Source organism: Podarcis gaigeae (assembly GCF_964106915.1).
Source record: "Podarcis gaigeae genome assembly, chromosome: 3".
Lineage (NCBI taxonomy): Eukaryota > Metazoa > Chordata > Lepidosauria > Squamata > Lacertidae > Podarcis > Podarcis gaigeae.
The window spans coordinates 50,068,483-50,092,875 of record NC_139680.1 but is presented as its reverse complement, the minus strand read 5'-3'; the positions used below and the strand labels follow the sequence as shown (position 1 = coordinate 50,092,875).

General features: G+C 39.5%; 1 protein-coding gene across 2 annotated transcripts in view; it reads left to right on the top strand.

The window, feature by feature from the left end:
• SCML4 (Scm polycomb group protein like 4) overlaps positions 1-24,393 on the top strand; it is a 75,023-nt gene that overhangs the window by 4,645 nt on the left and 45,985 nt on the right. The window contains exon 2 of one of the 2 annotated variants that reach the window (XM_083731416.1): positions 7,693-7,765. The exons of the other annotated variant lie outside the window; for it this stretch is intronic. The gene's annotated coding sequence lies outside the window, so the exon portion shown is untranslated. The remainder of the gene's footprint in view (positions 1-7,692; positions 7,766-24,393) is intronic. 2 annotated transcript variants of the gene reach the window in all.

The window sequence follows — 24,393 nt, the reverse complement described above, 5'->3', positions numbered from 1 at the left end:
CCTCTCACAGTGGCCGTCCAGAAAAAATCTAGTTGCTGACCTGATATCTGCTGAACTGATGTTTAGTATAATTTAGTGACCAGAAGGGATATGTAGCCAAACATTCATATGTGTCTCAGCTGAACAGAATAACTAGCGTGTATATATGTATATATTATTTATACATAAATGTATATTTTGCTCTTCAGACTGAAGACTTCCAGAATGTCTAACAACCATAATTAAAAACAATAATCAGGTAGAAATATAGGTGTATTCCTGTTAAACGGGTCTTTTAAAAATCCTGTTATTCATTTAGCAATATCTCCTCTTTATGCTCCAAAAGATGGGAATAAAGAGAAAATATCTATTTACTTCCTTGCCCAAATGGCACGAATGTTTGAAATAAGTTGCTGTTAATATATAGGTGTATTAATATGCTGATAAGTGAAACAGTGATTTGTTCACCTCCCCATTTAAAACACATTTTAAAACAGATTTTTCTGCATATGTAGAAAATACTCTGAAGATACAAATATCTCAGTCATCCAGAATGAGATGGTTTGGTGTGTAATTTTGTGAGAATACAGAACCATACAGGGGAAAGAAATAGGATAAATGTGCATGTGGATCAATTAAACCCTTACAGATTTCAGTAAATTAAGACTTAAAACTTGAGGTAATTAGGGGTGTATGAGTATGAACTTTTAGTTTTTCACCCCAGTTTTGCTGTTTGTGAAGCAACTGCCGGTATAGGTAACTTGCCCCCCCCCCCCCCCCCGCTTTTCTGTAGGCAGGTGGATAAGATTGTATGTGGACAATGAGAATGAGTCAAAAGGTTGCTAAACAAAGGTGAGAGAATCACCCTTTGAAATACCAAATTTGAAGGGGAACTTAAGATTTAAAATGATAGCAAGGCACCTCCTACAGAACTTGAGAGATAATTCTTAGTATATAGAATATGGTATACATATGCATGGTATACCAGGATTGGATTTCTCTATTAAATCCCATAGGTTCTTATAAAATATATAAGACGCTGCCATTTCCCAGCACCATCTGTGAGAATTTCCCTGAGGAGAAATGCTATTTGAGAGAGAAATAGTCAAGTCTATAGCAATGTGCTACAAGTGGACTTTGAGTATTGGAAAATGCTAATGTTGTGAGGAATCTTCTAATCACAGGTATCGCCTAGGTAACCAGAGATTGTGAAGGAACTTTAAAAAGATTAGCTATTGCTACATTCATTGTTTCGTGAAAGATGATTGACAGATCTTTATTACAGGAAAAGCACACAGGATATGCAGCAAGCTTCTGTGACTATACTGTACTAGTAACAGAATGCAAGTCATCACATTATCTCCAGGTCTGTAATTAATTTTCTGATTTTTAAAAAATAGTTTCTATGCACAATTTGCATCTGAAGCATCAGAAGATGGCTGCCTATTAGTGGCTTCTAGTTCACTTGTGGGGTGTGGAACTAGAATCTTCTGCTATCTATTTGATGGAAATGCTCAGATCTATCTATGGCATATCCTGGAAGAAGGCTGGGGTGCCCAGCCAAATGGGCAGGGTATAAATATAATAATAATAATAATAATAATAATAATAATAATAATAATAATAATAATAATAATGGTGGCATGGTGTTTGAGCTGGACCCTGAGCAGAGGCATTCCATACTACCATGTTTTGCTGTAGAGGCAACTTGAACTAAGGGCTCATCCACCATTCCTCTTGTCCCACTGTTTCCCCTCAGGAAAAATTGCTCTTTAGCACTCAATTGAAGCAAATAAAAATTTGGGGTTGCTCTAGATTGAGGTCTGCTCTGATTTAGCACAAGAGAGTGGGTTTTTCCTGGGAAATGAATGGGACAAGGGGAAAACCACTGAGCTCCACGTTTTCTAGGCATGGGACAAGCAGAAGTTTGGATGAGCCCTGAGATTCTAGAGCAGTGTTCTGAAACCTCAGGAGCTGGGCGGGGATGTTGTCCAGCCCAGTGAAGAGAGATTTGCAGTACAAGTGACTCTATGATCTGAAAATGGCACAGCTTATAACTGCTTACACACAGAGAGAAAAATATGTTCATAAGAGACTATCATGAAAAGAAATCTATTTATCCTTAATGTTGCTGCAGCTGTGCACTTTGCCTTTGCAACAGAGAAATATTTTGCATATATCTTATCTCCCGATTCCATTTGGTAGCCTCCATCTATTTTCCCTATCAATGACGATGAGAGATGTGCCTAGTAGCTCTCTCATGGCTCAGTAAATACTTGAATTTATTTGCATATTAAGTTAGCGGCATAGCTAAGTGTAGCATTACAAAATACTTCACAATGGGTCTAGTTCATCAGTAACATGCCTAGGATTGATATTTTCAAGGCCCCTTAACACTAACAGAAAATAACTGCATGAATTCGGGAAGCTGGGCCATCATGGAGGCAAATATTTGTTTTATTGAGTCTCTGATTCAAGGGCTCCTGAAGTCAAATGCGATTCTTTCAGTCAGTCAATTAACTGTTGAAATTAAATAATACATTTTCTCCTTTCTTGCTTTCAACTGAAACCTTCTCCTAAAAAATGGTGAAATTATTTCATTGTTTGGCATATTCATCCTTTAATGTAAGGAAAGAACACTTGCCACAATCCTGACACTCCCATCTGAATATGTAAGTCTGTGCACCAAAAATATAGCTGTGTGCAGAGAGGCAGAAGTGCGGGAAGCAGACTAGAACCATGTACAAGAACAACGAGGCCAAAACTTCATTGGGTACAGGATCACTGGGGTTTGATCTTGCATAAAGGCAAGGATCCTCTCTCTTGCTTCTAGGCTAAGGTTACCAGATTTCCCTGTTTCCTGGGGACAATCCCGGATTTACAGATCAGTCCCCTGACAAAATCCATCTATTTAGTAGGAAGCTGAAAGGTGTCCCCGGATTCATTGGAAAAAATCTGGTAACCTTATTCTAGGCAGCCCACATCCTGCACTGGGATTCTACCCAGCCTGCCTGCTGGGCAACCAGTAGGAATTGCCATGGGGAGGTTCACACCAAGGTGTAGGCTAACAAACAAATTAAAACACACACCAACATTCTACACGTTTCAGCAGGCTTTTTAAAAGGGGTTTTTAGTAGGCTCTGAGAAGAGTACAGCAAAGGCACCTGCCTGATGTCAATAGGGAGTTCCAAAGTTTGGTGCTGTCACACTGAAAGATTGATTTCTTACAAATGCAGAATGGGTAATATATGATACCTGTAGTGTAGCCGTGCCAGTTCTGCAGATCAAAGTGGCATAGTGGGCATATCTAGAGTAAGGTGATCTATCTAACAGATGCTGGTCCCAAGTTGTTGAAGGCTTTATATACTAGTAGCAGCACCTTGAACTTGGTCCAGTAGGAAATTGGCAACCAGGGCAGCTTCCAGATCAAGCCCAAGGGAAGTCTCACACAGAACACATTGCAGTAATCCAGTCTTGGTACTTTATGTCATTATTTTACCCTATTAGGGTGATGTAAACCCAATATAAAAAACAGATCACTGCATATCCTTTAGCTGTGGGATAAGTATGGTTCTTCATGGCTTTGCAGTGACAAACATTCATTATCATGCTTCAGATGAACTGTCTACCTTCTTAAAATGTTAAACCGCTGCTGAAATATTCATATTTTATCTGTTCATTCATTGCCTTATTAATTTTTTAAAAGGAAACTTTTTTAAAAAAATAGAACAGTTTTTTGTTATGACACAGGAATGCAGCCAATTGGAATCCTACACAGTTTCTGATTCTCACTTGCAAAGCTGATACTCCCTGCAAAAGATCAACCCTAGAGAAGAAAAGTACGTTTGGACTGAATATAGTGCTTTAAACTCAGTACCATTACCCTAAAAAAATGTTACACATGTATTCTCCTTCCTGTACAAAATGCCAGTTTTACAATTTGTGGGATTGCAGTAATTTTATGATGTCTGCACAATATTGACTTTCCCCCTCTAGTTTGTGTTTACTTCATGAGTCCTGGCTTCATTTTAGGATAAAAATGAATGTGGTGCCTCTTAAATTCTGCTTAAATTCACTGTCTGCTGTCTGCTTTTCAAATAAGTGGAAAGGAAGTCACGGGAGTCCTGTGAGAGGACTACTTTGTAATGCAATTTTTTAAATGGTGCATTGTAATGCAAATTAAATTTCATTTCTCGCAACTTTCAGCGTGATCGCAAGAACCATTGTGTGGTCCCTTCTAGTCAGAAATGCTTCACGAATCAGCCAGTTGATGGATGTGCAAAAAGTTGGTTTGTCAATCCAAGCTTCCATGCTGCATTCAGAGACCCTTCCCTTCCCCTCTCATAAAGGCAATTGCAAATGGTTGTTTCAGGAGAATTCTCATGCTCGATAGGGTTAGTCATGTATTTGTAGCAAGTGGCTTTGGTGTTTACCTTATTTGTTTTCCCCTTTGGCAGTAAGTTTGATTGCATCTGAGTTAACCCAATGTCTTTACAAAGTGACAGGAATGTATAAATTGCCACACTACTCTTTTGAGGCAAAACCAAACCTCAGCACTATCCCCTGAAAGGCAGGGCTGTGTTGTGTAATAGGCAAGACCTTGGACAGGTAATGAAGCAATAGGTAAGGATGCTAACCTTAAGGCTGCTTCTGCGTTGCTCTGTGACCTTGAAAACGTCCTTGAGAATGCTGTGCGCCAAACAAGCTTAAATAGCCTTTGAACAGCTCGCTGTGTATAGTGAACATTTTACCCTTCATTTTAACTCATTTACAAGTCCACTGAATTGAACATGGGCTCAATTGGTGCTCCTTCCCAAGGCTACAGTCCTATGCACAATTGGAAGAAAGAACCACTGACATCTGTAGGACTTACAGCTCAGTACTATGCCTGTTCAATAACTGGGTGTCAGCTATACTGGAGAGAAAATGTTTTGCAGAGAGATTTTGCTCTGGTTATTGAATTCAGAGTTTGAGTGTGACCCTATAGGATGATATAAAGGAAAACTGGGTGTCCCTTAGTATTTTTGGGGGGTGTGTGTGTCTGTTTTGGAGTGCACGTCTGGCACAATGAAAGAACCATATTTCAAAAATCCCAGCGGTCTCTGTATAATCAAAGCCGTGGAGCTTGTCACAGGTTTACATCTAGTCCAACATTTCCCCCATTGGGCTTGGTCTTTTTTAAAAAATTCAATTTCCATAGGAAATGCTTCCTAGACATCAATGACAGGAGGATCAGAGATCTTCGAACGTATCCCCAAGAGGACACTGCTATTAAAGCAAATTGTCTACATTTCAAACTCCCGCTGATTCCTGAGAGTTTGCTCTCCTTTTTATTGTCCACCTACATTAGCAAAAATAGTATTTCAAAAGGCATCATTTTCTTTAGCAGCGCAGTCAGTATTGGTGGATAATTGGTTTCCTCACATTGGTGTGTTTCAACATGGATCTCTTGTAGGCATAGAAGGTTTAAAAATAGATTACAGACAGGTAAGTTAATGCCTTATTGTGTTAAGGATAATGAAAGACATACTGCTTCTCTTCTGCTATGTTTTTATGAAATTTGGGTCTTGGCTTTCCCCTTACGGTGGTGAAGGGAACTATGCATTTCAGGCTGGAGGCGGTATGTGTCTCTCTCTGTGTGCATGTGAAACTTTTGAAGGTTCCCACCTGTGACACCCCCCCCAAAAAAAATTCTCCTTACAGGTACATTTTAGGTCATCAGGAAGAATTATTCCAGTATAACTACTGTACTCCCTTCTCTGCTCTCTTTCCATTTTCTTTATTTTTGCTAAGGAAACATTTTTTTAAAAAAAGTGATTGTTTGCTTACAACCTGAGGTAAGCCTGCTCAACCTATAACTTCATACCCACCTAATTCTGCTGCATTTGTAGACCAGGCCAGTCAAATAAGTCACTGCTACTTACCAGGAGGCAGAGAGGGATGGGCAAGGCAGAGGCAAAGTTGGCTCTTGAACTGGAATTAAATGAGGAGAATATTACCTCGAGTAAGCATACACTGGACTGCAGCCTTGAACATTGTTCCTCAAAGTCAGTCTTCCTATTCCCTGCGGCTTCCTCTCAGGTAATTTATCTTCTAGGCACCTTGTCCATTGAGTAGCTATACCAAACACGTGCAGTAAACTGGTCCTCAGCTGGGATCCAATTCATGCATGGCACAAGTAGGCTTAATTTAAATGAAGCTAGCCCAGTTTCCACCATCTGAGAAAGACCTGCTAGAGAGCAGTTCCTTTTCTGCCCCCACCCCAGAAGGCTTAGGATGAAGTTGTGCTTGCAGTGAGCAAGCAGCTGGACATGGAATTAGTGTCAACAGGGTTTTTAACAGGTGTTTTAGAATTAGCTTTTTATTATTATTGACAGGAATTGTACAGACAGTAACATTTGTGCAAAGGCAGGTATTCAGAGTGCCTATATTAAATTTGCCTTCTGTGGGTGCCATACATGATTCCTCGTTAGCCAAAGCTGCTCAATTTGAAGACTATTGCAAAATGGGAGGGGGGGATATAGAACTCTGTAGCTTTAGCCAGTAATTTATACATAGTTAGAAGAGTCATACGGAGCCAACAAGCTGTATGGAGCCAGCAAGAAGACTAAATTATTTGTCACTGCTAAAAAGCACGTCCGTTCAGCAGTGCTTCAATTAACATCAGTATGTCAGGCCTTTAATCCTTGTTTCATTTTTAAAAGACTCTACTTATTTGCCAGAGCATTCGGAAAAGATAATTCACATTTGTTATCCTCTCATATTTATTATTGCAAAGGGAAGAGATTTTCTCGTTCTTAACTAGGCAAACATGTCTATTTTGATTTTTCTCTGTTTCTTATTTTTCCAGTCTTATGCTTGGTTCTTCATATTTCCACATCATTTCAGGATTTTTTAAAAAAGTCCTCATGAAACTTCAGCATTTTAGTGCAAATCTCTCCTAATGGATGCATTTTTGCAAAAGCAATTTCCCCTAATATAATGTGTTTTGTCTGTCGTTTTCACCAATATATTCCTTTATATTCACAGTTTATCCTATTAAATGCATTTCTGTACACATTTGGCTGGAGAACTGCACTGCAAGATTTGGGAAAGTGCAAATTTCAAATTATGGCTATGCTTCATGGATAGTCTGGAAAGTGTGAATTAGATAAGATCACCTTTAAGTGTAAACTGACTTGGATTTCTCTCACATCCCTAATCTTAACTAGTAAAACAATTGCCAAAAAATCCATACAGTTCACTCACCCCAGCTTCTCACATCTCTGCCCATCTTTTCCATGCAACACGGATTCTTATTTGACTATTAGCTTTGGTAACTTAATTCTGAAATCCAGTGCTATTCTCTTTATGCCTCTTTCATCATTCATCAGCCAGCTTCCAAAGGGCATAGAAATATGTTTCTCTTATGTTAAGGAACAGACAAGCTGAAATAGAAATGCTGTTTATTATTCTACTTTATTTGGTATGAATAGTGCTAGGAGGTATATGAGACTAAAAGTTTTTTTATTAAAAAAATACACTGGTAATTAAAACAAAAACAAATCAGACCATTTTGCATAATTCATCATTTGTATAATATGTTTTAGAGAGAGAGAGAGAGAGAGAGAGAGAGTTTGCAAGATTTTGATGTTCTGAAGTGCAAGATTCCCAGGGAATCTATACTTCTTGCATCAAATGTGCATTGTGCTGTCCTCTTATTTGTTTCAACAGCAGCAGATTTGCTGGCCTGCTGAACAAAGCACTCCTGCCTGTTGGATACTGAAGGCACTGTGCCCTTATGAAGGTAAGAACCCAGTTTGCCCTTACAGTGAACCAGTAAGCAGTGTAATAAATGTCGCATCACACAGATGTTTCATCAAGTGCTCAGTAGGTAACATCTACTGGAGATGTCCTCATCACATCTGGTTGTGAACAACTCAGCAAATAATTGCCATTTCAGCAGCCATTGTTTTCATCAGCATTTTCCTGTGTAGCAAGAATGCCAGCACAGAACTTTTAGAATTTCAAAGTGAAAGTTAGCTTTGGTTCTTGAAAAGCATGAATGAATTCTAATAAGGCTTATCAACAACTACTCTGTGCCATCAGTAAATTATGAAACAGGCTGCACTACAACGTTGGTCACAGTAGAAGTGGTCAAATACTAACAGCCGACTCGCTGAAATACCATGGGCCTGACAGACATTTCTGCAAATGTAGAAATGACTATTGGTACACTGTCATCCAGACAAAATAAAACAGTGTGTGTTCCTGACAGAGCTAATTGAGGCAGTCAAATAAATATCCTTTTTAAATATTTAATTTTGTAACCAGCTTGAATGGAAAACCAAAACCGCACGCAGTGAAAAGTCATGCTTCCCTGATTAAGCTATCTGTTTCTTTCTGAATGAACATTGAAACTAATCTAGCCCATCTTCCATCTTTTCCTTTTGAACTACACCCAAGTTTTCCTATTGAAACACCAGAGTCAATATGTTTAGGAAAGGACTGTGGCTCAGCGGTAGGTAAGATGTTTTCCATGCAGAAGGAGCCATCTCCAAGTTGACAAGCCACACCTGATGAACTTCACTCTCTATATCATCATTGTCATCATCATGTGGCATTTTTATCCTTCTTTCAGCCAAAAAAGGGGGGTTACCAGAGTAGCTTACAAATGCAGACAGAAGATCAGGGGTGCCAACTTGAATAAAATATTGGGAGGGGGACAGGTAAGCTCCACCCTGCATAACTGATCACAAGACGTGGTGCACGCACACCATTTGAATGGCAATGCCTATCAACTTGGGTCGGGGGCAGCCCTCAAATATTTTAAGGGGCCCCTAGGAGATGGCTCCCATGCAGAAGATAGTCCCTGACATGTGGCTAAAAGACAAGACACAAAAAAGGAGGATGGGAGGGAGGAAGAGAAAAGCAAACTCAAGTACTACAGAGATCTTGTAGTGAACAGCAGGAGAAGACAAATTTGGAGATGAGCCAAAGGTTACTGGTCTAGTGGAGGAGCCCTGTGTTCTTTTGGACCTGGCCTCCCTACCTCCAGGTCGGGCTAAGAAAGACCCCTGTCTGAAACCCTGAGAAATTTGTCTGGCAGGGCAAAAAGCCCAGAATTAAGTTTAAGATATTAACTGATGCGAAAGAAAGAGGGGGCTTTGCCCTGCCAGACTTAAGGTTGTACTATGAAGCCGCAGCTTTCTGCTGGCTAAAAGACTGGCTACTTCTAGAGGACACTGATGTGTTAGATTTAGAAGGTTTTAACAATGCATTTGGTTGGCATGCATACTTATGGTATGACAAAGTTAAGATCAATAAGGCCTTTAAGAACCATATTGTCAGGAAAGCAGTGTTTAATGTCTGGACAAAATACAAAGACCTATTGGAAAATAAAACTCCAAGATGGCTATCACCTTTGGAGGCTAAGGCCCGAAAAAGACCCAATATGGAGGCCAAAGGGCCGAAATATTGGGAAATAATAGAGAAAGAGGGCAATAATTGGAAATTGCAGAGTTTGGAAAAAATGAAAGACAAAGTGCGAGACTGGTTACATTACGCTCAGATTCAAGAAATTTTTAAAAAGGATAAAAAGTTAGGATTCCAGGTGGAGAAATCGAAGTTGGAAACAGAATTGTTAGAACCTAAGACTAAAGTACTCTCAAGAATGTATAACTTGCTGTTGAAATGGAATACACAAGATGAAATGGTTAAGTCAGCCATGATAAAGTGGGCACAGGATATTGGGCATAATATTATGTTTGAGGATTGGGAAAGGTTGTGGACCACGGGGATGAACTTCACGGCATGTAATGCTCTGAAGGAAAATGTAATGAAAATGATATATAGGTGGTACATGACCCCAGTTAAACTTGCCAAAATATGCCATGTGCCAGACAATAAATGTTGGAAATGTAAGGAAAATGAAGGAACATTCTTTCACCTCTGGTGGACTTGTCCCAGGGTGAAGGTCTTCTGGGAAATGATATATAATGAGCTGAAAAAGGTATTTAAGTATACCTTCCTTAAGAAACCAGAGGCCTTCCTCCTGGGCATTGTCGGCCAGATGGTGCCAAAGAAGGACCGAACATTCTTTTTGTACGCAACAGCAGCAGCAAGGATACTCATCGCCAAGAAGTGGAAAACTCAAGATCTACCCACTCTGGAAGAATGGCAGATGCAGCTGATGGACTATATGCAACTGGCTGAAATGACTGGCAGAATTCGAGACCTGGGAGAAGAGAGGGTTGAAGAAGATTGGAGGAAATTTAAGACTTATTTACAAAAATATTGTGATTTGGTGGAAAGTTAAGTAGGATGTTTGATCATAAATAATTGGCCACCACAAAAACGGATCGGAATGGGATGTAAAGTGAGATTAAGAGAAATTAATTTACAGAGGATTATATTTAAATAAGTGGTTATAAAATTTGCAAATTAGATGATAAATTGCATGGAAAAAATCTATGATGATGAAAATGGCAGCGGGAGATGTGAGGAAGTCCAAAGAAGTTATGAAACTCTGTTGAGATAAAAGAAAGGTTGTTTATCTTTGTACTTTATTATGTAAAAACCCCTAATAAAAATTTTATTAAAAAAAAATGAAACCCTGAGAAATTACTGCCTGTCAGTTTAGATAGCATTGAGCTAGAGGGATCAAAGATACCAAGAGAACACAGTTTCTATGTTCTTCCTAAAATCATAATTGTTTTCGTAAGATTCTTAGCCAGTAATTTGCCAAAGTGTAAGCATTTAATTCTATATGAGTTCATTTTTAGCTTGAGAACATCTCAGGCTTTTAAATATGGGCCTCTATTCTACATGGGATTGTAATAAATCTACCTTGAAAAAGGTAGGGTTCACCCGCTGGTTTATGCCAGCTGAGACAGACACAACTGTGCTTTTCAAGAGTAATGCAGTTAAATGAGGACTCTGAGTGGTTCCTCCTGACGCCTCACTTCCTGTTGCACCCTTTCTCTTTTCGTAACAGTGGAGCATTGCAAGATCATGTTAGCTGAATTGTAGGGTGAAGGAAAGAAGGAGGGCAGGAGCCATTTCCCAAAGTTTGCATTCAGATTTTTCAGGTTTTAGATTAAGGCAAATCTTTGTTTCAGGTATGCTCTAAGGAGCCCTTCCTTCATCCTTGCCATCATTCAGTATTGCAGCTTGTAATCCCCGCCTCCCCAGTATGTTCCTGAATGATGCTAAGATGTAGGGGTCAGATGGCAAGTTACATACCGTGGGCAAGGGTTGTGCTTCAGCTGCAGAGGTCAGTTATGGACTAAGCAGTCACACAATGGGACACATCTTAATTCATCATGATGGCTGCCTTCTGACTAAAATGACCTATCCCAGTGATGTTAATGGAGCCATTCACCTGAATAAAAGTATACTGAATATGACTGAAGGTTTCGAAGTGGGGTTTTTGTTTTTTTAAAATGCAGGACTCATTGAATTACATAATTCGCTGTGGAATGCCCACATATCCAATGAACATAAAGGTCTTCAAGTAATGTTTTTCCACTCAGGGAAGGTGTGCAAGGGAGAGCAAAAACCCACAAGCTGAGGGAGAGTAATATACCTGCAAATAACCAAGGGTTAGGGTTTAGCAGGGGGGATATAGGTTTTTGATGGGCTGGGAAGAAGTGGCTCTGATGTATAAGGCAAGGCCAGGTATAACTCATGAGGTTTCTAGGCTACATGTGAATGGGTGGATGAAGAAGATTCTAACATGTTTGTGAAAGCAGTTATAAAACCAAACGATTCCCCCCCTCAAAACTTGTGTTGCTTTAAAGGCAGAAAGCCCATCTTCATCTGCCCATTATAAACAGTACATATAGGAAGCATATTTCTTACCCAGCAAACCAGGAGAAATAAAATCTAGGCTGGAATAGGACCTGAAACAGATGGCCGAAGGCACAGCATGTCTGAAAAAGGACCAAATTGGAGTGGAATTGTGCGTCTTCCTTTCCATGGTAAACATTAATTCCCAGTGCAGTTATGCACCATTCCACAAGTCCATAAACATTTTCTCATTACATTATTCTGCAACTGCTAATGCACTTGTGGCTTCTCATCTGCCTCACTTTCATGATCTGTGCTTGTGCTAGGTCAGTCCCTAACACATTGCCCTTGGCTTTACTGACACTAATTAAATGGTCTTTCTTCTTCCTGCTGTGATAGCTGCCTATATAGAGATATATATGTACAGTCTTAACCAGTGCTTTTTTCTAAAAAAAATGTTTAGGGATACTCTCATTTTCCTACTAATATTGAAATACTGCCCCTCAATGAGGCCAAACTTAGATTCACAAAATGTTTAGGGGTATGCGTACCCCTACGTACACCCCCCCAAAAAAGCACTGGTCTTAACCAAAGTGCCAGTTCACAGGTAGGGGCAGTGTCCAAAAAATTGAGGGAATGTTCACTTGGCATATATAGAAAGGCGTAAGCATAGGGAGGGAGTTTTTGGCACATAGAGAAAAGCATAAGGAAAGAGAAGCGGATTTTTTGCACTGATAGTTTGGGTGACTATTTTGCATTTTTCTTACTTAAAACTTCCAGCACCTCCCTCAGATGCTTTGATATATTTTACGAAAGTGCAGGTTATAAATAAAATACTATACTCTAGATGCCTGGAGTTCACAACTGGAGGGGTGGGGTTGGCAGCAGTGCAGCCTTTTGCCTCCTATGGCAAAATTTGTAGATAGAATTGCATAGTTGGAAGGGATGCCAAGGGCCATCTAGTCTAATCCCCTGCAATGCAGGAATATCAGCAAAAGAATCTGTGACAGATGGCCATCCAAATGTGGAAGTGTTACTTTAAAAGCAGATGCAGCACTGGACGTGCATCCAATAAGAAGTCACATGGGAAGTCACATGAGCAACATCATGGGAGGAGTGTTCCTAGGACCAAGGTGGAACTGTGATGCTCCCTTGTTGTTTTTGTTATTAAATGCTGCATGCTGTTTAAGTGATCTTGTTATATTTGTAATATTGGAATGCAGTTTCTTGGTATGTTTTTATATTTGTTTGAAATGCATCTAGTTTCTGTTGTAAGCCGCTTTGAGCATGATTTTTTTAAAAATAAAAAAATGTGGCATATAGATAAAATGAATGAATGGGAAAGGCTTTTAAGGTCTGCCTGTCCATTTCCAGCAGATGGATGGTAAACTACCCTTCCTGCCAGATCCTGGCAGTGTGGGTCCAGCTTGTTGTTTCAGGACTAAGTAGGTATGGTTGCCATGTTGAGCTTTTTTTTGGCAAATTCGCAATAACTGGCAACATGGGTTGCCATACGTCCGGATTTTCCCAGACTTCCTGGATTTTGCGATTTCCAGCTGGATACCTCTTCCAGCTGCAGTATTCCGGATGTGTCCGGGAAATTCCCTAAAGTAGGAATCTTTTGCTCTGTGATCTGAATTAGCAGTTGGCAAGGGTGTTTCTAAACTTAATCTGGAAGACCCTTCTAAAGAGAAAACTAAAAAAATTACAACAGGGTAAAACTATGGTGAGGGAGTGGGAAATTAATGTTGTGAACTGCCCTGAGATTTACAGATGAAGGGCAGTGTGTGTGTGTGTGTGTGTGTGTGTGTGTGTGCGCGTGCGTATATATACACAGAAGTAACAGTGATAGTGATAGGTTTGGCTGGCTACAAGCAGTGTACAGCTCTCATCAAGGCTTGGAACCAGGGTTAAGTTACCCAAGCATTCTTCAGTAGGTACCACTTTTACAGTTGAAGAGTTGGGTGGATAACCAAGGACTTTTGTAGATCAGCAACTCAATTAAATTCTTATTTAAATACAGGTGTCTTGATTCCTGGGTCTGGGAGCAACAAAACATGTTGCATGGATTGAAAAGCAAAATGGAATGGTGGTTTCCCCCCCGACCTCCATTTTATTTTTCTGTCAAGCAGATCAGTATGTGGTCAGGCTTCTAACTAATCAAGAGAGCTTATATTGGTCAGACAAAGAATGAAGAGGAAGCTGCCCTCTGGGTTACTATTTTATCAAAGGTTGATTTAAGCGTCTCCAGTTCCAGCAATGTTTCTTCAGAGCATTGTGTTTCCAGATTAGATTAAACACTTAATCTTGTTTTCAAGGTCAAGCAGGGTTTGATTAAGTTTTCTGGTTCAACTTTATGAGATTAAAAAAAAACCTACTGCTTCTCCTTCCCTTCTAGTTCAGAAAAGCATTGCCTATGCCTCTCCCACCCCCAAGTCCAGTAACAGAACAGTTATTCTGATAGAGTGTTTTGATCCAAGTGAAAAGAAGAGCTATGGGCACTATCTGCTATTTACAACAGGAGCTGTGGTGACTTTAATTTTGTCATAGAAAATGTACAAAATCCAAACTTTGTATGCATTTTAAATTAATTTATCAAAGTCATCTCTGAAGAATACCATTTATGTAGACTTACACTGCAATCCTAGGTGTTACTCTGAATTCCCATTGTTTTCAATAGGGCTCACTCCCAGAAAAGTGTGCATAGGATTGCAGCCTAACTATGTCTGGGATCCAAAGGACTGTGCAACTAGTTCCATGAACCTAATGAGCTTTGGTGCTTGAGTTCGCAAACAGCCACATTCAGATTTTGGATGGGGACCTGCTTTTCAATGAAGGAAACATTACAGTTGGTCGTACCCAAATCCTTGGCATCTTTAACATTGGTTTTGAGATCCTGGCCTTTAATTACCGTACTCTGATGCTGAATGCACAGTAGGACAAGACCTTTACTAGGGGACCAAGCAAAATAGCATGAAATAGTAAGTTTTCTGATTGTTCCTAATAAAAACATTACTATACTGTAGATTTTTATAGACCAATATGACTATCTATACTTTGTTCTGATGTGGATGCAAATTTGCCTAAAAATCCAGGGATTCTACTCTCATTGGCTCAAGACAGTTTGCTGCCCAATCAGCTATGCCATGTGATCCAATAATTCTGTGCCAAGATTTCTAGCAATGTAGCAGCAAATTCCAGGGTACAGTCCTCCGACTGCACCTGGCTAGGTAGAACCTGAAAGTTGCACCCAAGATCTTCTGCCTCAGTGATGGTCACCTCCTACCCACCCTGGGTCACATGCTGGCTGAGGGTAAGGCACTCCTGGATATGCAGGGTGTGCCCTTCTGTTCAGTCCACCTTGCCTCTTCCAAGAACTTGATGCTACATGATAAAGGGGAAGATGAGCCTTATCAGGCTGTCCTTTATCAATCAACAACCACTTTCCTGGGGTCTGCCTGAAGTTTGCAAAGTAGAGAAGGTTATGGCGTCTAGGCATAAGGGTGTTTACAATAGTAGAAAAAGTTTACTAAAATGAGAAAGAGATAATTTTAAGGAAAACATAATTGAGAAATCCAGCAAATTCCCCAACCGAGCAAAAACCAAAAGTAGATTAAAATGCAGACCTTGAACTTAAACAGTCCCTTTCCCTACCAGACTTTCAGAAGAATCTTGCTCTTGAGTATCAGCTTTCTTGTTTGCCCCTCTTTCAGGCTTAAAATATTTCTTCCTTACCATGCTGAGAGCCACCTTGAACTACCTACCCTCTGGCTAGCAACCTTTGTTTCAAGCCTTTGTCTACCTGCCCGTTTTATATCACAGGCTCTTCACAGCAGGTAACGGCAACAGGAAGTCTTAGAGCCCAGATCACAGGCTCCAGGAAGTGATGGAGCCCTTAATTTTCCCACCTTCAGGCAAGGGATGTGCTATCTTTCACACACAGATACACACACATACTGGAGCTGTACTGCCTCCACATCTGGGTTTAATGTTTAATTGCTTGTTCAGCACTAGACTAGAATCTCCACAAGCCAACCAAATACCTCTAGGAAGTTTACAAGGAAATACTATATCATCATGGGAAGGGCAATCATCCCTTGTAGTTCATCTGCAGCATTTGATAATCCAAATTACTGCTTATTTGTTTAAGATGCATTAGTAGCATTCAGCCTATTCTGCTGGCACTGGACAGAAAGGCAGAGCGTGAAGTGAATGTGTGGCATTATAGAGTCAGGTAGCACATCGAGAAGCATGAAGTCAATAAAAATACTCTATAAGGGATTTAAAAAATAAATAGGAATTCTATCATGTAAATAAAATGGATGGTATAAAATTCATCCAGATGACACACAAAGCCACTGGTTCTGCAGGCTTCTGGCTTTCTTTCTTTTTGGAGAGGGTGTCCGAATGACGTATGAGAATTTGATTAAAATCTTTCCTCCAACCTTCTTGAGGGTGATAAAAGAGCTAAGAAATCTTTGCTGCATGGGGGAATGATAAACTGCACGAGGGAGGAGAAAGGGAGAAGAGAGGTTTAACAAACAATTTCGGGTTATAAATATGACTGCATATAAATATGATTCAGACCGTGAATCCTATAACCCGTTTGGGGGGATCAGCTGTGTTCTTGGAATTTGATCCACTCTTCGCTTTTGTGGCAACCTGTCCTTTAACTTGAATGGTGCAGGACAGGTGCATTGTAGGGACTGAAGGGAGCAGGGAGACAGCTTCTGCGGCAGGTGATGAAGACAAAATAAAATGAAGATACAGCTCAAGAAGTGGTGGTGAGAGCTATTTCCTTGTAGTTAACCTCCTGCTAAATGAATAATAGTTCTAAGAATGTATTTCACATCCCTGCTGTTCTTCAGATAGCCCTCTGTCAATCACTATCAAACCACCATGGAAGCAATTGCCAACTTGGTGCCCACCAGATGTTTTGGACAAGAAATCTCATCAGCCCAGCCAGCTCGCTACTCTCCTTCCTATCCTGGCTCAGAACATCTGCTTTACCGGTATAAGCCCAGGACATAAATCAATTTTTATGTTGGAATCTGAAATGTTTCTGCTAAATATGTCAGACAGAACTAGGATTTCTATCCAAACCCAAATTTCAACATGTAGATTTCAACCATCAGATGTCATCATTGGCCATTGTTTCCTTGAATAGCCATCCTGCAGCATTGTGGCGTTCATTCAAGAAGCACCGGTCTATGATTTGCTCATCTTAGATTGGAGTGCAGAGAAGCTCTTAGGGCATCTCTTGCTTAAAATGGTAACTTGCAAATCTGATTCCGTTTCAGCAGGAGAGTCTCTTCTTGAGCAAAATGAATGGCAGAATGGTGCTCATAACAGGGCAATTTGTAAAATTACACAGACATCTTCCTTTTTGATTAGTAATAAAGTCATTTGTCCTCGCGGCCACTTGATTGAGTACATGAAAAGGAGCTTAACAGCACAAACCCCTCGATTTCAATAAGATTTCTCATGGCACAGGATCAATTAAGCTGAAAGTTTAAGAGAAGAGTCTCCGCTTTGGAATGTTCAGGGCAGCACATTTATTTCAATGTCATCTCATTAAAAGTAAGTACTCAGATATCATAAGTGAATGGTTTCTGTTTTACTCCTCTCAGAAAAGGACAGGCTCTGTAGTCTGCGCTTGAAGTCAGCTCATCTGTTCATTGGATGGGATATTTATCCCAGCTGTCAGCCCTGAAGTAAGCAAGCAAGCTGTAATCAGTCGTTTCCTTGGTCAGGACCTCTCCTGTTTGTGCATCTTTATATATAAGAGCTGCTCACCTACTGAATACTTTTTTAATGTATTTTTTTATTCCAGCAAGCATCTTGCTTAAATTTGATTTCATGATTTTTACTGACTTTCATTTTTATTGCACTGAGAGTTTTTGTTGTACATCAAGCAGTTATATAAATTGCAGAAATAAACTTAAATAATTAAAAATATAGAGCCATTTCTCCAGGCCAAGGTTTAACCCTGCTAATGCATTCTGCCTTTTTACTTAGAGTTCCTCTTTTCTTTTCTTTTTTTTACATAAGGGGGCAGAAACATATTAACCATATGCTTCAGGCAGACTGTAAATTAAGAGAAGATTGAAACACTGGCCACTGGTTTGAGCAGTGGTGTACACAATCCACATCTATCCTGTTGTCTCATATGAAATACTGCATTTTTTGTGTTTTTCTGCAAAACAGCTTCAATCTGAATTTCATTTTTTAAAATAAATTAAATTTACGTACTGCTCTTCATCCAAAGATCAAGGGCAGTTTATAGTATAAAAACACAAAATACATGACATATGAGAAAAAAGAAAAGAAAAGAGAATTGAGAGACAGAATGTCCTGGCTGCATTTTAAGCTGGTAGCATGTGCACTGAGAACAATAACTCAGAAATCTTTTGACACTGCCTTCAACAGTCTTACAGGTGTCTGTCTGTCTGTCTATCTATCTATCTATCTATCTATCTATCTATCTATCTATCTATCTAATCTATCTATCATCTATCTATCTATCATCTATCTATCTATCTATCTATCTATCTATCTATATCTATCTATCTATTGCGATAGGGTATGTGTTCCCTAAACGGGATTTAGAATGTCTGTTAAACAAGCTGTCTGATCCAAGTCTGGTTTAAAGATTATGAGCTATAAAAATGGAGCCCAGGAGAGACCTTGAAGTTGCCAGTCTACGGTGAGGCTTTGGGCAGCAGACTGAGCAGGCATGCAGGTGACCTGCTCACATTGTATTTCTATTTAAATTATAGTAATTATTTCTAAACTTGCATCTATACATATGAATTTTATGCAAATCTGTATCCTCCTTTGTCTTTTTTTTTTTTTTTGGACGAAGCATTTTCTCATTTTGGGTGATGCGAAAATGTCCATTTAACAGTCCACTGAAAAAAGGGGGGGGGGGAATCTCGCCAAACCGCTAAGGCTTAGAAAATCCTCTGGAAGATGTATGCAGAGTATTGAAGCATATTATCTCCATTAAATATTATTTAAATACTGAAATCTGCATTTGTTACTCTCCCTCAAAATACTTATTGAATACTTATTAAATATTTACCATTGAACTCTTAAAATAAGTCTAGTGATCATTTGTTCAGGGAACTTGCAATCATCTTGCAATCAATGCATGTTCCTCCACCACAGACCTAAAATACTGTCAACATAGGCTAGAAATGGAAAGAAACACATTTTTTAATATATGCATTCTTAATATATTTAATATGTGTATTAATTTAAATACATTAATATATTAATTTAATATATGCACTATTAAATATGTACTCTTGCAAGTTCAGCTCTTAGATAATGTGACAAATATCACAAGAGAGCCAAAATTGCATAGTAGTCAGTGGGTGGTATTCTGCTATCAGCATAAGGATTTCTGTTTGTGTAACAGGACTTTCCTCCTTACCTCTGAACGTGGGTGCCCTGCACCCTCCCCAAAACCATTCCAGAGGGTTGGGGGAGCCCCTAGAACAGATTTAGGGACACTCAGGAGGAGGAGAGGGGAAGAATATTTTGTGGCACAAGTGGAAATTCTTTCCCTGACAGAACGTTTATCTGATTGCTATCTGATTGCTATGCTGGATTCCACCAAGAATATTTGCCTTTTACCTCAGTCAGTCTGGGGTTCAAAATCCCCCTTAGCCTTGAAACTCACTGGGTGACAAGCTATATTTACTTTAAAAAAACCTCCCAGTTGTGAGGTGGTGGAAGAAAAAGACATGGAAGAGCAAATGCCATTATAATAAATACATCTGAGTGATGGCCTGGGATATTCCAAGAACTGGTTCAGCTTGCATAGCCCCAGACACTTCACTGATTACTTAAGAAGTAAACAATAGTATGTGTGAACAGCAGTGGAAGATTTCCCCCTCAATTTTGTTAGTCCTCTAGTAGGCAGCAACAATGATAACATAAATTTTATTAGTGAACAAAACTGGCCTTGAACTCAGTGCATGAGCTAAACTAATCAATCCTAACTAATCAATCATATTCACAAAGGCAAAGAAAATCCCCAGCATTTTATGGCTATATTTTCAGTGTTTTCTTTTTCTTCAACTTGGATAAAGGGACTTTAACTGAAGATATAGCTCAGATGGTTAGAGTGTGGTGCTGATAACGCCAAGATTGCAGGTTTGCTCCCCATGTGGGACAGTTGCATATTCCTGCACTGCAGAGGGTTGGACTAGATGATCCTCAGGGTCCCTTCCAAGTTCTATGACTTTGGAAAGAACATTTACCAGCATATGCTTACATCCATCAAATGGAAATCAACATGATTTTGTGGCTGGATTAACTGTGGCTGGATCATACCAGCACTCTTTGTCCATACCAGCTAGCTGTATGGCCTTGTTCCTCACTGTTGAGAATGGGAAAGGGTTTCATAACAATTTTTCTTTAATTTCACCGAACATTATGATAGAGACCACTCACAGTTATGTGAATCATTGTGTTGCAAAGGCACAAGAATGAGATTTGCCTTTAAAATCACTAAAAAAAGAGGGTGGGAATCATATATTTCAATAAAGAAAATACTTCAGTCTATGTCTTGAAAGACTGGCTGTAGCAATCTGTTTTTTTTTTTTAATTTCACAGTAATTCTAGTCTCTCTCTCTCTCTCTCTCTCTCTCTCTCTCTCTCTCTTTCTTTCTTTCATAGGGCATATACCTGTGTGTCAACCGCCCACCTTAAAGACTGAAACCTGAATTTGATAATTTCTTTTTCTGTTCTCTCTTTATGCACTCAAACTACCTAGCAAATCCTGATAATCACGTGACCTTGTCAGCTACATTTTTCATATATTTACTTCTTTTTCTAAAAAAAACCCTGTCTACATCATTCTTGTCTGTAGAGTTTTACATCGTCAATTCATTGCCATAGGCTGCTAGTCTTCAACAAAAATGTCAGACCAAATGAAGAAAGGTAAGACTGTAGGAATGGAAGTTGGTCACTTCTACTCCTCTGGGTCCCATTCCTTCAAAGACTCTTTCAGGTTCTTCTGGCTCATTAACCAAACCTGAGTTAGAGGCGTATTCAGCTACTGCTCTTCCTTCTGTCACTGGAGTGTCATACTTCAAAGAAACATCTCCTAAAGGACAGCAAAGTGCCACTGCTGGTGAATTCAGCTTTTTTATTTAAAAAATGTACTATGAGATGACACCAAGGACCCATTCACTCTCATTCTCCTTCCTCCCCGAAGTGAGGAAAAGAACAAAGGCAGTCAGAGCACTAATTCTGATGTCCTGGTGGATTTGGGGAAGAAATCCTCCTCAGTTAAGTACGACTCCATGGAGGTGCAATTGAGGACTGTAAGAAAACTTTAATTGTGGGTTCTGCTTCAATGCAAACGCAGGTGGGATAATTTATATCCTGTGACATGGTGACCATGAAAAGCTAGTAAGCTCAGCCCAAACCAGGTGCATGCAGTGTGGATTCAATTTGTGAAGTAATCTTGTTGTTCTTTGTCACAGCCACCAAGTCAACTGTTCACAACATGAAGCCGCTCCTCTGTGCTCTGCAACAATATATAGAACTGAAATATTGTTCCTCTCTGCCTGTTGCCTGCTGTTGCTATCCTGCTGCTGCTTTTATTTAACCCCCTGGTTCCCTAAACAAACAAACAAACAAACAAACAAACAAACAAACAAACAAACACACAAATGAAAATATGAAGATATTTTTCTCTCTACCTGAATTATTCATCCCTGCCCTGTCTATATGTGCTGCACTTTCCCAAGTCCACCCTCGCAGGGAGCTGTGCACATGCAGGAGCGTAAAAGACGTGAAGTTCTCTGTGTGGCTTCAACATGCATGTAACTTGTCATCCATGCAAGCATAATGTGTGCTAGGTTATTTAACACTGTCATAGTTTTTCAGCTCTGCCCATTTCTCATTGTGCAAGTACCACATTGCCTAGAAGAAGTAAAAACAATGATATGGAGAAGGCTGCTGGGGATGTGTTCTCCCCATCTGTAATTAATAATATCTTATTTTCCTTTCCCCCACTGCCATGTCTGGACTGTGAATTTTCTGTGGGTATATTCAGGTGAACAGCTGAAGTGGTGTGTGACGTGATAAAAATACCTGTGATAAAATTGTGGGCATGGAGACAAGTGATTTGAATGTCCTGACATATCAGAGATGTGTGGCAAGATCAAAATCACCACCTCCTGAGAAATTTATGAAATTTGTCTTGCGCCAGGAGGTGGAAAGTTGCAATCGCACTGTGCATTTGTCACATATCAAAACATGCAGTCAATTAGGTCATGTTGAAACAACGAGAAAATCACTGGTTTCAACATTTCTGCCGTCCCCTCCATCGACTGTTTGAATTCCTCAGTGGAAACTTCAGAATGCAGGGAGATGAATGCACATAGGATGCTATTAATGAAAGAACAGAAACAAATATAGTTTGTTCCATTCTGTGGTCATTCCCTGTGAGATTTTTGCGAGAAGAGGTGGTGATTGCAATTACTTTTTACAAGTAGTTTTGAGAGAAACTTGCAAAAAAGAAGAAAACCTTAGGTACCACAGACACAAAATTCCCTTGCTTATACATCAACTATGCATACTTTTCTTGTCCCCAAGTATAGCCTTTCAACAAAATGGCAGCTTCTTTACTCATTGTTGCAGTGTAGGAAGCAAAAGAGCTGCTGTGTGCCATTTTGTGGCTCCTTCTAGACTTGTCTTCATTCAGTAAGTAAGCAGTTAAAATGAAGAAGGGTCTTATGCAGAGAGAGAAAATGTTTCCAATCCCAGTGCAAATACAGATGTGGATAAAAAATTGCTCTGTCGGACATAGTGAGCCCTGCAGCCATTTTGTGTGTACTGACCAAGGACTGCAAATCTGCATGTAGTTTACCTGTAGAGTAGCCCCATAGAGAGGTTTTTCTTTTTTGCTAACAAGGATACCAACAACATGTAGCTGCGGGGGGGGGGGGGACAGACAACGACGATGTGCAAGCAAGTTCTAGTAGCCCATTCCTTGGCTCTGACTCCCAGATTTAGGAATCAGCGCCTTGGAATACAGCTGGAAGTTTAAAAATTAATACGAGTTGCAGTGGAAGGTTAATATAACTCATTTATAACTCCACAATCCTGACCTTTTGCAAATGATATCAAAAGTCCATAAAGGCATTAATGCTGCCTATTACCACAGGTTAATTTATATACTACTTCTCACATTCATGAGGCTCAGAAACATGAAAGGAACTCTGCTTCTTTCAAGTATTATCTCCTGAATATCAAATTTCCTGTCCTCCAAAGGAACCTTTAACTCTGTTAAGCTAACTATATAGGAAACTATTATTCTGTGAAACTGAACCTGAAAATTAACTGCTGTTTCCTTACTAGCTTGGGCTTGTGATTTTTTTTGATCAGGTAGATGCTATATGGACATAGTACATATTATTTGTTAGCAAGAGGTGGAAGGCAGACAGGAACTTAGATGCTATTCTTTGGACATTGCTGATTTCCAATCTGGTTGTGTGTTCTGTTTACATTAGTGATTAATACTTCCAAAGAATTGGATACATTGCCAATGCAGGAATGCCGCTTCACAGGTCCAAGCCTTGAGTTAATATGTATTTTTAAAAATGACACAATTTAACCAAATGTATGCATATGAGCAGTAGAATTATGGCCCCTGCTCTTCTCTTCTGTTTCCCTTTAATCTAAATGACTTGTGAACATTCAGAGCATCCAGATTATGAGATGAACAGAAAAATGCTTGTGCTTTACAAATATATGTAAGGTGGCTTCAAATTGGGGGGGGGGGACAAGGCAGAGGGAATCTAAATAGTAATAATGAGATATCAGGAATTCTCTATGGCACAGGAGTCAAAATGAATGACATGGAAAAGCAAATCTGTACTCAGCAGATGCCTAAAAAAGGGGTGGGAGGGAAATTTGGTTCAATTTGCAATTAAGGGCAGCCTTATTCGCAATTTCTGAAACAATATGCAAACTGACATACAACCATCGTTCAAAATCCACACTTTCCTGTATTTTGCAATGCAGTTCTCCTACCAATTAATGTGTACAAACGTGTAGATTAGGTGAAAGTGTAGCAATGTTTGGGGCCAGGGTGGTTTTCCTTTGCTTTCCTTTATCTATGTATACCGTTTTAGTTCTATTAATTAATCCCATTAATCCCATTAATGTTTAATTGTTTTTTAATTACTGTTTTCCCTGTGTTGTTAGCAATTCTTATTTTTACGCAGCCTTGAATCCTTTCAGGGGAAAAGGTGGGATATGAATAAATATATAATAAAGATGTTTTCCTGGAAATAAGAGCTCAACCTAGTAACTTACTCAGGGCATTGGTTTTCCAGCTCTAAATATGATTAGATATTTTGTGTGAAGTGTGATAAAGCTGCTTAGCAGCCATCTTGGTGACACCTAAAGAAGGGCTGTGATCAGACTACCACCTCTTTCATTAGGCTTCCCATCAAGTTGAATACCAGCTTTGAATATATCCACCTTCCTTATTATTTTCTGGCATAAGGTAATTAATTTTTTTAATTTGCTGAGACTTTTTAGTTATTGCTATATATTTTGGTGCTTTAAAAAATCCTACTGGCTGTTGCTTGGTTTTCAGAACTGCCACTGTTTTTA